Here is a 14,486-nt window from a genome sequence, read left to right as displayed (position 1 = left end):
GTTTGAACTGGTTTCTACGGTTGAAATGGCCTGAATTTTTACTATAACGTGTGAAATACAGTAATAACAAACCCTATAAAGTTTCAAGTTAAAATTCGGACTAAAACATGGTGAAAACTGGTTAGAACTAGGTTCCGCTTTTACGGACAATCGGAGGTTCCGCTTGAAAGAGCTAGTTTAGCTTATAAGTTCCGCTCGTAATACATAGTTCCGCTTGAAATAACCAGTTAGTTCCGTTTATTCGGACAGTTTCGCTTGTAGGTTTCTCTTGAAAGGACAAGATAGGTTCGCTTTTAGTGACACTGAGTAGTTCCGCTCATACTGACATATCTAGTTCCGCTCGAACGAACCTGTGACTTTCCCTTATTTGAACATTATACACTTTCGCTTATTTGTCCAAGTGACACTTTCGCTTATACGGACAAAAGTGGTTCCGCTTTTCTGTCACATTTTTCAAAAAACTTCGGAAATTTGTCTAAGTGTTTGCTGATTTTGCAGGTATATTCAAGATGGATGATATATTCTTGAACCCGTTCAGTGACATGTACGCGTTTGCTGGAAACTCCGGAAATGATGACACTTCATCAAGTAACACGAATGAAAATCCAACGGTTGTGAATAAAAAGGAAGCTTGGGAATCAGAAAGTGCTTTTGGAACGTTCAACAAACCCCCAAAGCTAATGGCTATCAAAGAGTACAGTAGATGGTCGAGAAAGTTTGAAGACTGGTTGATGGCGTTTGCATTTGCTAGTTGGAAGAGTTTGAAGAACGGCTATGAACATGGAGGTAAATCTGGTGAAATGTTGACGTCAACTGATGAGATTGATTCATTTGTAGCTGAACAGAAGTGTATAGCGTTGTTGTTTCAGTCGGTTCGAGAGGATATTATTTCTTTGATAGATTATTCAAATGCGAAAGATCTCTGGAAGAAGCTAGAAACAAAGTGCTTAGGAAGTTCTGAAATTGTCAAAAACAAAAGAAAACTTCTTAGAAAAGAGTTTGATCTTTTTGGGTGTCTAAAGAATGAGTCTGTCTGTAAAATGATAGAAAGGTTTGGTCATTTGAAGCTGGAGTTAGCAAGACATGATATCAGATATTCTGAAGAAGATCTTGTTGACAAGTTGTTTGATTCATTGCCAGACGAGATGGATTGGAGATATTACGCTTTAATGCTGAAGAATACCATCAAGGCACCAGAGAAGTTAACTTTAGATCTGCTGATTGAAAACTTGAGAGTCATGAGTTGGAGCTGAAGAAGACATTCAAAGTTAATCATTCATCCTATCAGCAGAATCTGGATCTTTATTATCCAAAGAGCATGATGCCAAAAGCAACTTCTCCCAAGACTGCTTTTTCTGCTGAGAATGTTTCCTCAACAAGCAAAGAAAGTCAAAACAGTCAAATCAGTGGAAATCACAGTGGTTATCACAGTGGTTATCACAGTGGATCTTCATCATCTGCAAGTCATTCTGATGCAAAAATTCAATGCAACATCGCAATAGATCTAAAGAATGCTCAGAATTTTGACGAGGAGTCGGCTAAGCAGCAGATGGTCTTCTTGGCATCGGTGTTGGAATCATATGAAGGGTTAGTAGCTGGGAAGATCGGCAACACAAACCTGACGAAAGAGGACTATGATCAAATAGATCCTGAAGAAATGGAGTTAATCGATATTCGTTGGGCTATGGCTAGTGCTGTTCGTCGTGCTCAGCGTTTCATGGAAATAACGGGCAGAAAGTCAATTGGTGGTCCGTCTACAAAATTGGGTTTTGATAAATCGAAGGTGACGTGCTTTAAGTGCAAACAAAAAGGTCATTTCAAACGAGAATGCAAAAACGCTTATGCTGATGAGTCGGAGAATCCTTTCAGAGAGGATTACTACAAGAAGGCGATTTATCACCAGAATAAATCTGAGCCGCCTAGATTGAAGCATGATGAAGATAACAAAGAGAAATCTAGAGCACTTGCAGTGATCTATGATGATGAGGGTTATGATTGGAGCAAAGAGGTTCTACCGGAGGAAGAAGCGGTTGGTTACGCGTTCATGGCGAAAAATGAACCTATTCCATGGAAAGATAATTGAACAGAAGAGTAGAAGTATAGATACAGAAAAATAATTGCTGAAAACAAAATCATTAGACTTTCTGGTATCTATTTGGAAGCGAGAAGAGCGAAAAGATGGGATCCGGACAGAGAGTGCTACCTTGATCCATATGGAAACATTGCAATCGATGACAAAACACTTGATATCGAAGCCATCATCAAGGAGTACAAAGAAGAGGATGAGTATTGGCAGAATAAGTGGTGGGGAACTGGTGATGACAAAGAGAAAGAAGAGAAAGAGAGAAAAGAGAAAGAAGAGCAAGAGAAATCAAAGAAGATTGATAATAGGGTGATTGATACAACGCAAGAGTTGACTGCTGAGAACTTGGGAAAAATGGCTGACAAAGTGCTGGCTGCTAAGGCACTTGAGGTAGACTCTAACTCCGTGTCTGAGTCAAAAAGCCAGGTCAGTTCAAACGTGTCAACAAATGCGTCAGGTAAGAAAATTGAAGGAAATATGGATTGCAAAAATTGCAACAAAGAGTGCAAATTTTGTAATACTGTCACGTATCTCAACGGGAAGAAAATTGAGGATCTGACAGCAAAAGTCAGAAGCGTTGAGAATCAGATTCTTGGGCGTGACAAAACTATTAAAGCTTCAACTGAACGGATAAGAGAATTAACTACTCAAATTGAAACTGATAAAATGGAACATGAAAAAATAAAAAATGAAAATGAAAAGTTGATTCTTGAAAACCGTCTGATTTCTGAAAAATTTGAAAAACTAAAAAGCACCTGAAAGTTAATGATGATCGAAATGGTAAAACTTTTAAAGAAAACGAACATCTAAAAGCAGTGCTAAGAGTAAAAGAAGAATCAATCAACAAACAACTGGATGAAATCGCTAAATTGAAACTAAAATTTCAAGAGGCTGAAATTGAAAACGAGCGAATCCAGTTGAAGCTTAAAAGTTACAGCTCCGCAAGCTTTGTTTTGCAACATATTGTTCCCAAACCCATCGGGAAAAACAAAGCCGGGGAAGATGTTTATTCAGATGGAACCGGGGTGGGTTTTCACAGCACCGCTGATTTTGGATAATTACACGAAGAAGCAATCTGGGTTGGTTGAAATCGAAGAAGAAAATGAAATGAATCTTCCGGATTCAATTGATGTCATATTCACATCTTCCAATGACGATAGTGTCCAAAATGATATTGTAAAAGGTGTTGTTGAAAATGTGCTTAAATCGGAAAGTGACACTATTGAGGAGGATGGGTGTTTCTTGGACAAATACATTCCAAAACAAAAGTCCAAGAACAACTCAGATGATGAACCTACTCTTGTCATGTACAAGATGTTGGGATCGGATAAGTTGTTTTTGGATTCAGAGTTTCCGATCGAGAATGTAAACATGAAGAAATTGACAAATGTTTTCAAATTGGTTGAAGTTGAATTGTCAGAAGTGAACAATCTGAGTCAAAAGAAAAGTAAAATGAGGTTTGAGAAAGAAAAAGTTTACAACAAGAAATCTGTTAATCCACCGCGTTTTTACAATAACAACAGAAACAACTGGTCGGGTGGTTATCAGGGGGGTAAATCGTATCAGAAAAGAAATGTTCCAAACAAGAGGTTTGTCGAGAAGAAAAAGTTTGTGAATAGTTCGAGTTCACTTGCTGATGAAGAGAAAGAAATTTTTTCAAAATCAAACAAAGAGTTCTTTGAGAAAAGAGCTTCTCAGTCTCAGTCTGAAGGCACTAGTCGAGTGGCTGATACTCGAACTTGTTTCAGATGTAATCAAGTTGGTCACATTGCACGAAAGTGTACCAATGTGAAGCCTAAGACTGAAACTGTGAAGATTCAACAGAAGAAAGTTGAAGTGAAGGGTAAAGCACCAATCATTGTTGAGAAAAAGAAAGTGAAAAATGAACCTGTAAAGAAGACGGTAACTAAAAATGACAAATTTTACAAAAGGGTTGCGTTATCTCAACAAGTTTGGATACCGAAAACTAAGAAAAAGGTTTCACTTTCTGAGGAATCAATTCAAGTTGATTATGATGCGAATTTTCCACCTCTGAAGGCTGAAAACTTTAAAATTCAAGTTGCGAAAGTTAAAACAGTCAAGGTTACACCTAAGGCTGATGAGGCCTGGGTGGACACCATGTTTGACTAAGCAGTTTGAATTGCCGGAGCTTCCTTGTTCACGAAGCATGAATCGGCATCTTTCTTGAAGTTGTTTAAGTCATAGTTTGTTATGTGCAGGATCTTCCAAAACTTGTATCCAGATGGATTATGGATAGTGGAGCTTCAAGACATATGACAGGGAAGACTGCGTTGCTATATGATGTAAGAAATATCAATGGTGGTTACGTAGGATTTGCTGGTAATCAAGGAGGAAGGATTATAGGTGAAGGAACATTATCCAATGGGATCATAACGTTTGAAAGAGTTAACTACATCGCTGAACTGGAGAACAATCTGCTGAGTATCTCCCAGATCTGTGACAGGATGTATACTACTCACTTCACTGACAAAGAATGTTTGATCTTGAAACCGGGATTTGTGATACCTGAGGAATGGATCATCATGAGGGCACCAAGAGTCAATGATCTGTACGTGTTGGACATGAGCGTAGCTACTACAACCACGGGTCAGGCTCATTATTTTGTGTCCAGAGCAACGGAAAAAGAATCAAGATCGTGGCACCGGAAAATGGGGCATATTCACCTAAGGAAGATGAATCACTTGGTGCATAATGATTTGGTCACAAGAGTTCATGTCAAAGGTTTTCATCTGGAAGGGGAGTGCATTAGTTGTGTCAAAGGCAAACCCTACAAAGCAAGTCAATTCAGTTTCGAGACCTCTAGAAAGACTTCACATGGATTTGTTTGGTCCGGTGAATGTCAAGAGTATTACAGGAGATTACTACTGTTTGGTCGTAACTGATGATTATTCCAGATTTTCGTGGGTTTCTTTCTTGAAAACGAAAGACGAAACGTTTGACAGTTTAATGGTGTTGTTTAAAAGGATTGAGAATCTGTACCAAAGGCCTATCAGTAGAATTTGAAGTGATAATGGTACTGAATTCAAAAAACAGTAAGATGGAAGAATTTTGTGATGAAAGAGGTATACTGCATGAGTTTAGTGCTCCGTACACTCCGCAACATAATGGAGTCGCAGAACGCAAAAATCGGACGCTAATCGAGACAGCTAGAACTATGCTCGCAGATTCAAAGTTACCGATAAATTTTTGGGCTGAAGCTGTTTCTGCCGCATGCTATACGCTCAACAGGGTTCTCACTGTCAAAAAGTTCAACAAGAGCTAATCAATAACCGTAAGCCGAATTTGAAGTATCTAGAACCGTTCGGGTCACCCTGTACAGTTATAGAGCCTCATGGAAAGTTTGGTCCGAAGTGCATTGAGGGAATATTTGTTGGTTATGCAAATCCAATGCGACGGGTCTTGTTCCAAGTGAGAAGCGAATTATTGAAGCAACGAATGTTGAATGTCAAGGTCAGACTATGCCGCCACAGAATCCTGGAGATTCATGGCGTTATCATTATGACAAACTTTGGGATTCGTTTGACATGAGAGAAGAATCAGAGGACGATGAAGATTTCTTTGATGAGCTGGATATTTTGCGATAGTATGAATCGCAACTAAGGTTCCCAGCGGAGTATTCTAGAAGACCTCGGGAAACTTCAAATGATGATGAAGCAGGTCCTAGCAATGCTGGTGAACACGATGATGAAGTTGCTCCTGGTAATCAGTCGGATGTGAATGATAATCAAGAAGCTGACAACATGCCAGTATTTGATCATGGTGATTCAGATTCTGAGGGGGAGCACATCCAGATATCAAGTCAAACAAACCGAGTTAGTGAACAAGATGCAGATCAGAATGTTACTACTCTGGAGGGAAATGTAGATGTTCCAAGCGAAGTGATGCCGCGAACTCTTTCTTATCATCCAGAGGAGTTGATCATAGGAGAATTGCATTCAGGCGTTCGCACAAGACATCAAATAGACCAGGGCTTAACATGTTTTTATTCTACAGTAGCACCTTTACAAACTGAATTTTCATTAAGTTGTTTTATCTCGCAGATTGAACCGAGAACGTATAAAGAGGCGCTTACTGAAGACTCTTGGGTCATTGCAATGCAAGAAGAGTTGAGTCAGTTTGAAAAGTTGGGAGTGTGGAAGCTAGTGGATTTACCGGATGGTCAAAGGAAAATCAATACAAAATGGGTATTCAAGTGTAAGAGAGACGACAGAGGAGTTGTTGTAAGGAACAAAGCTCGACTCGTTGTTCAGGGCTTTAGTCAACAGGAAGGGATTGATTTTACAGAAGTCTATGCTCCCGTGGCACGACTAGAGGCAATCAGGATTTTCCTAGCATTTGCGTCTTGGAAGAACTTCAAAGTTTATCAGTTGGATGTAAAATCGGCATTTGTTTATGGGAAGGTCAAAGAGGAGGTTTATGTCGGTCAGCCGCCGGGCTTTACTGACCCAATCCACAAAAACAAGGTCTACCTATTGGACAAGGCGCTGTATGGTTTACACCAGGCCCCGAGAGCTTGGTACGAGACATTGTCTCAACACCTACTAGCCAACAAGTTCATACGTGGAAATGTGGATGCCACTCTCTTCACTAAAGAGGTCGACGGACATCTTCTGATAGTTCAGATTTATGTAGACGATATAATTTTTGGGTCAACGAATGAGAAATTGTGCAAAGATTTCGAACAGGTGATGAAGCAAAAATTCGAAATGTCATCAATGGGGGAGATGAAATTCTTTCTGGGTTTACAAGTTGAACAACTACCTGAGGGAATTTTCATTCACCAGACGAAGTACGTGCATGATATTCTAGAGAAATTTGGAATGTCAAGTTCTACTCCTGCTGCTACCCCACTTGCGACAAATCATGGGATTCACCCAGATCTCACTGGAGACAGGGCTAATGAAACGTTCTACCGTTCCATGATAGGTTCTTTGATGTATCTAACTGCTTCACGACCTGATATCATGTACCCAACGTGCCTCGCAGCAAGATATCAATCTAACCCGAGAGCTTCGCACATGATCATTGTCAAGAGGATATTACGTTACTTGAAGGGAACTCCGTCATTGGGGTTGTGGTATCCTAGAAAAGACGATTCTACGCTCGAAGGGTATTCCGATTCGGATTTCGGATGCTGCAAAGTCAATACCAAATCGACAATTGCAGGATGCCAGTTCTTTGGACCTAGATTGGTTACCTGGCAGTGTAAGAAACAAACGTCTGTAGCGCTATCTACATGTGAAGCGGAGTGTGTTTCTGCTAGCAGTTGCTGCTCTCAGATCCCGTGGATACAGCAACAGATGCGCGACTACGGTTTGCAGTTTCTTAACACACCTTTGTTTATTGATAATGAGGCCGCAATAAATATAACAAAGAATCCAGTACATCACACTAAAACTAAACATATAGAGATTCGTCATCACTTTATTCGCGATTGCTTCGAGAAAAAGTTGATACGAATTGAGAAAATCCACACTGACGAACAGAAAGCTGATTTACATACCAAAGCTTTTGATAAAAATCGGTTTAAATATTTGTTAAAACTGAACGGTATGAAGCGTCTTTCGGTGTCGGATGACATAATTGGCGTTGATGAGAGTACTGTTGCGGATGAAAACGAGAAACAATCTGCAATGGTTTGTCGATTTTTTACTTGTTTTGGTATTTAGGGGGAGTAGATAGATGTATATAGTTTATTTTCAGAAAATACAAAAACAGTAAAAAATGCAAAAAATACAAAAACAGTAAAAAATGCAAAAATACAAAAACATGATAAATTTGAAAAAGAGCTTGTGTATATAGGGAAAATGATAGTACATCGGCTAGACAATTACAGTATGCTAAAGAATTGTAAATTCTAAATGAGTTAAACAGTCTCACTAATGATGTGTCGATAGGTTTTCGCACATTTAGTAGATTTATTCGGGATATAAACCAAAAATTTCAAACTTATGAAATTCGTGGGGAGCACTTCTTGGATATATAGGTAACCCCTGAAATCTCGTTTGAAAGGTCTCGTATTCTGATATACTAGGTTTTTATAGTCAATGATGTCTGGGGTATTATTCCGGGACTTCTGCTGAACGGAAGTTCTGACCTAGTCCTTGGATAATACTTTCACCAAATGCTTGAAACATAGCATAAACCCTCAGCATGCAGATGAAACAATAAAATTGATAGTCGCTGCTGTTGTAGCTAAAAGATCCTCTAAAGGGGACATACTGAAAAGTCAAAGCTGATATCTCTCTGCGCATACGGAAGTATCGACCCGAGATCCCTCGGTCCTCGCATACCTAATTTATGTACAGATATCATTGTAGTATACTCACCTGTAAGACTGAATATTGAGATTCTGGATATGGGAGTATATTCAAGAGGTGGGACACATGAATTGAGCTAAATTCATAAGTCATCTAAATCGTATCCTGAATAGATTGAAATCTGTGTGAGAATTTAAGATGGATCAGTATATCGACAATCGAGGTGAATTGTTTAAGTCTGAGTATGAAATGAAGCTTAACGGTACTAGTAATTTGTCTAAAAAGCTGATATGATTCCCTGGTACGCTCGCCAAAAATAAGTTTGTATATAGTTCAATTTCTTTATTTTCTACAATTTAAGTTTTCTGTAATTCATTTCTTAGTTTAGAACACTTTATTAAAATCCAAAAAGATTTTATTTCTGCTTTATTTTTGACAAACCAAAGTAGAGAGTTGATTGTTGGATAGCAGATGCAGGAAAGTTTTGAGCTGAAGAATGAGGAGAGCTTACTTTGTCAAAGATTGAGATGTTTTCAAAGATAAAAACAAGTTCATTAAGTTGATGCTTGTTACATTGTTTTTTAAAAAATGTGTAAATTTTTTTTACAAAATCAGTTTGATTCGTCAAATGATCAACCAAGCTCATTAAATTGAACTTGGTAGATTAATTGAGTAATCAGGGTCATTAACTTGGACCTGAGTACTTGAGTGGATTTCTAAAGCTGATTGAGTTTGTGATTTATTATTGAAAAAGATAGATTGTAATGTTATTGGTTGAGTAACAGGTTTTTGGACTTCATTATTTCCAATGGAAGCTAAATGTCAAAGCTTGAACCAGATCAAGATCTCAGATCCCAGCATACTGAGAGGGGGAGTCTGTGAAAGGGGGAGTCTGGATCAACAGTTGAAGGGAAGATGGAAATTAGAGTCAGGTAATGATCCTGAAGCCTGTAAAGATAGAGTGCTTATGATGAGAAGACAGAGAGTTAGAGAAAAGACCAAGACTGAAGACTCGGAGCTGAAGACTTCGTCAACATCCAGGGGGAGTCTGTTGATGCATGAAATGTCTGTTGACTACGTCTGCATTACGTCTTAGGTCAAGATAGGTCAACATAGGTTCTTGAAAGTCAAAAAATTAGAAGTTTATGTTGTAGGTTCGCTTATGTGTACATAGGTAGTTCCGCTTTTGTGTCATTCAGGTAGGTTCACTTTTATGTCATATAGGTAGGTCCGCTCATATGGCAGTCCATATGAGCGAAACCTCTAGCACTAGAAATACCTGATGTTGTCATTTGTGTATGTACGTTGGAGCGGATCTAGACCATTGCTTGTGTAACCGAACTCTGTCAAAATTGTATCAAAAAGCAGTAAAAGAGAAGGAATTGAATAGGAATAGCTGTGTAACTTCATTTACGTTGATTCCGCCTTCGTACGTGAAGATGAACGTTCTCAACTGACTGTTTAGGGTCGGAACACGGTCCAACAATCTTAGACTTAACCAAGATCCATCAGTGATTCTTATGAACAAACAAGTCTAATTATGGTTCATCATTCAAAGAAACAGTTTACTTTAGTATCATGTGACCATATAATTTACAAAGCATGGATATAGTTTCATTAACCACAATTTCACGTAAGTACAATTACTAATTAAAAGTCAACATAAACAAGAATCCACTAACCAAGAATTTGGCCGCAAAAGGTGATACTTCGATGATGATGAGAGGGGGTCCTAGTGCCGTCGCAATACAAGGGGGGGGGGTATCTACTGATGTACGTAGAAGATGGGGGATAGTAGGGTTTGCAAGAGGTTTTGAGAACCTAATCAGATTGTACGTATCAGATTATACACAAATAAGAAAGAGGGGAGGTGGGCTCGTAGTGGACTGATAATGTATTAATCAGATTATAAGCTTATTGGACCGATTCAAATTAGTGGACCAATACTATATTAAATTGGGCCGATAACTTTTGCAATCACATGATTATGAATATAGATATACACTAAATTCAAACGTTTATCATCTACTAGTTAGCAACACCATTTAATTATAATTATTAAATATAATTAAACAAGTTCAACAGGTTTACGGAACGTAGACGTAATGGCAACGCAGAGTAGAACATGAGTAGTAGCGAAATTTGACTAAACAAGGCTAACCTTGAAAGTTCGGGTTGTCACATCATCCCCAACTTGAAAGAAATTTCGTCCCAAAATTTAACAAGTAATTCAAAACAGCACGGTGTTAAATCAGAATGACTGTGGATTTTTCCCAGGTGCCACATCATCCCCAACTTTAAAGGGAATTTCGTCCCGAAATTCGCCAGTCGCATCAGAATTCAATTCGACAGTTTCAAACAGATTAGGATACGTGAGCTTCATCTGATTATCGCATTCCCACAAGAACTTCGGTTCATGATTTGAGTTCCAACGAACTGTTACGACTGGAATTCGACTATGCTAACTACCCTTGACTTCCTGGTCCATGCTTCGATAGATTCCTTGATAACTACGACTCGTCGTTAACCTTAGGCTCTAGTAAAAGTATCACATGTGCTTCATCGTGCAACCACTGCCTTAGATTCAAAGCATAAATTTCATCACGCACGTTATCCAATTCATCGGGTATCCCGAGTTTGTAAGTCACGTTACCTACTCTTCCCAGAATGTTGTATGGCTCAAGATGATGTAAGTTAAGCTCGCCACGCTTCCCAAATGTACTACACCCTCCCAGGGTGAGACCTTCAACATGATACGATCGCTTACGGTTATCTTCCAGTGTTTTCTAAGCTTATCAGTTTTCCTGGCGGTCACGTGTTCTTGCCAAACGAGTTTCGATCTAAACAATCTCCGAGTACAAGTCCTGGGCCTGTGATTAGGTTGTCAACCATCTCAGTCTAACAAGAAGGTTGGCATTATCGCCTATGTAATGCCTCAACAGAGCTGTCTGGTTACCAAAATGATAACTGCCACAGTAGTACTCAACTATATGTAAGAGTCCTTCAAATTTGCACCAAAGCCAATCACACACATGCTCGCAGCATGTCTTCGAGTACCAGGAGAGTTCGTTTTCTCTGATCGTTTGTCCAACGGCGATAATCAATGCTCTGGTCCTGACGTGAGCCAATGGTGTTGTGTATTGCCTGACATAAATCATGCATAGATCAAATTCAGAGGTAACAGGAGTTGGCACCTCATGCCTAAAAGCCGCCTCTCTCAGAGTAACATTCACAACTGTGAAGACTCGTCAGTTTTTCTTGATTACAAGAAAGTGTGATGGTAACTTGAGTTCATCAACGATCACCCAGGTGATAATGTTTCCGTTTCGAGTTGTAAGTAGACCAGTGACAAATCAATGGCAGTCTGTTCTCATTTCCATATGGGTATTTCTGGTTGCTGATACTTCACCTTGGCTTTCCCACAAGTCAAACATCCTTCGCATACCTAGCTGGGTGGGCCTTCATGCCTGATCACCAGTGCAATATTTATAGATCCTAGTATCTCTCGTCAAAACCCAGATGACTAGAATGTCGAGGCCGATGTGCTTGCTCGACACGAGTTCCCTACAATAGTCATATAGTGAGACCCACATTCATTCCATGAGGTTGCGAATATCATCCGACCTGCCAATGGTTGCTCCTCCATGCCCCGCATGGGTTTAACCTGAAAATTCTCTTCCTTCAGTTCTCCAGTTTGAACATAGCGAGTCTGATCAGGTGGATTAGAATCGATAGTGAACTGCAAAGCTCGTGCACGTTCAGGTTTCACACTCGTAAACATTCAAAAGTTCCATCCAGCGATGCCATCACACAATGAGCCCTCTCAAAACAAAGGTACACAGGAGGCCCTTGTGATCGGTCTAATTGGTGCAATTGGTACTGTCCAAGTAATGCCTCCATCTTAATTCCAAGGTCCACGACTTCTACCGCAGGTTATGACTCGTGCAATTCTTCCTGTAAATCCACTATATAAACCGTCACCTTCTCGTGCCGCATTGGCATGTAACTGGGTCTCTGCTTTGAATCGTCATGATATACCACTAGATCATTAGTGCCCTCCAGTAAAGACGATACTCAGTACATTATAGTGTTGAGTTTCAAAAGCTTGAAGAGACGTTCTCCCGTTCCGTCTCCCACGGATACACAGCACACTGCTGTGTTAAAGAGGTTAGAGCTGCAAAATCCTTGAAAATCCTGCGATGAATCTATGATTGCATCTTGCGAAACCAAAGGTTTGCTGTACCCACAAAGGGATCTTTGGTATCGATCAGTTTCTAACAGAATGGATATTAGCAGGATCCGCGTGTATTCCTTCTCTGTCGGCTACGTGACCCAGAAAAGTACGTACCTCTCGAATCCAGAAGTTACTCCTAACGAGACTTCGCGTGTAGTGGCTCCTCCCTCAGGAGCTCTAAAATAAGATACAAATTCCGCACATGATGTTCCTTTCTCCTTGAAATGACCCAAGACGTCATCAATAAACACGGTCGATTCATGTGGTCCTTAAGGCTGTTGGTGTATTGTTTATCCTAAAAGGTCATGGAATAATTCTTCATGTGCCTCCTGGCAGTGGCCGTAATGCGTTCGATATGCCGTTTTAGGAACGTCCTCCCCTTGGACTTCCATCTGATGATAGTTCGCTCATTCGTCAATCCTCGAATGGAAGCTTGCCCCTCGCAACTGGTCAACAGGTTGCCAATACAATGGTCGAGGCAAACAGTGTTGGACTGTCACCTTGGTGAGTTCTGGATAATTAGTACACATACAAAGAGGCTTATCTTCACATGTATAACCGGGCTCCCCAAAGCGAAAAACTAGATCCAACAAAAACTCCTATCCAACAGTTCCGGTAGTTGATTTAACAGTTCTTGCGACCCTCCTGATGTAAAACGGTGAAGAGTACAAGTAATCAGGGCTGCCTCTGGCGCGAGATCAAACTGAGATTCTACCTAACAGTCGTGACAGTAAACCTGAAAATTCCTTGGGTAATACACCGAGAGAAATCTCGAACGATTGGTGGATCCTCGATCCTCTTTTCCTTAGCTTTACGTCAGTAACAGTTGTTAACATAGCAGGGTAATCCCTCCGTAGACACTTCTGGGCCTTCATTGCTGACATGATGCTAATCTTTACACTACTCTGACACCTTAGGTCAGGCGACGATTCTCCACTAAGGAGAGGGATACACAAAGTTTTCTCCTTACAGGGTGTATCTGCGCAATATATGGATAACCAATCCACACTAACTACTACGTCGAAACCATCCAGGATAGTAGAAGGAAGGTCGATGTCGAACACTTGTCCCACAAGGTCAAGTTTGCATTACAACGAACATATGAGGTTTCAATTGACTTGCCATCAGTCGATTCCACAACAGGTTGGTTTCAAGAAGCATCAGGGTTAAACAGAATAGGAACGAGGCGTTTAGTCACCAATAACGTTCAGGCCACCGTGTTGTTATAATCCTGGCATCGCCCATGCCAATCCTAAATTCCCTTCGACGAACATCATTTCCAGAGTTGTTGTTTTCGTTACAAGGAATCTCAGTACTGTCTTTGTTCCCTTGGGTGTTGGCACTTTGACTTAACACAGTCAATCCTTGTCGAGGTCAACTTCGTTTCCATGCTGTAAGCTACGATTACGAGTTCCTTGATGTTGTCGTGACTATTGCCTCTACTGTCGTTGCTTAAAACGAGGCCCTACGATCTTTCAACAACAGGGTCCATCTTGTCCCATTCCCTGTCGCGTCCTAAGGCACTACTCATGAGTGGGAAGTTACGCATTCCGTGTCCCGATTGATTCGTAAGAGTCGACTCCCATAAGTCGTTTACTAGGGTTAAGGATTCGGTTAAGGTCAATCTGCTGGAGTTCGTTGCTGGTAATCAGGGTCGTTCTAATACTGAGGTTGGTAAAGCACTACGCTCATCCTCTTGCCCATCGTTCTTGCAAGTTGACTGAGTAATACACGATATGTTTCCAGAGTGTTGCAGAAGTGGTCGCACTCCGGGGTCTAAGACATCGGTACATTGAGTTCCAACCAATGAAAAGAAGTGAAAAAGTATCGTCCAATCATTCGACGCTGCAACATCCAACTCAGGGATGTTCGTACAAGCACCTAACAT

Source organism: Helianthus annuus, chromosome 5 (assembly GCF_002127325.2).
Source record: "Helianthus annuus cultivar XRQ/B chromosome 5, HanXRQr2.0-SUNRISE, whole genome shotgun sequence".
Lineage (NCBI taxonomy): Eukaryota > Viridiplantae > Streptophyta > Magnoliopsida > Asterales > Asteraceae > Helianthus > Helianthus annuus.
This window is presented reverse-complemented; position numbering follows the sequence as displayed.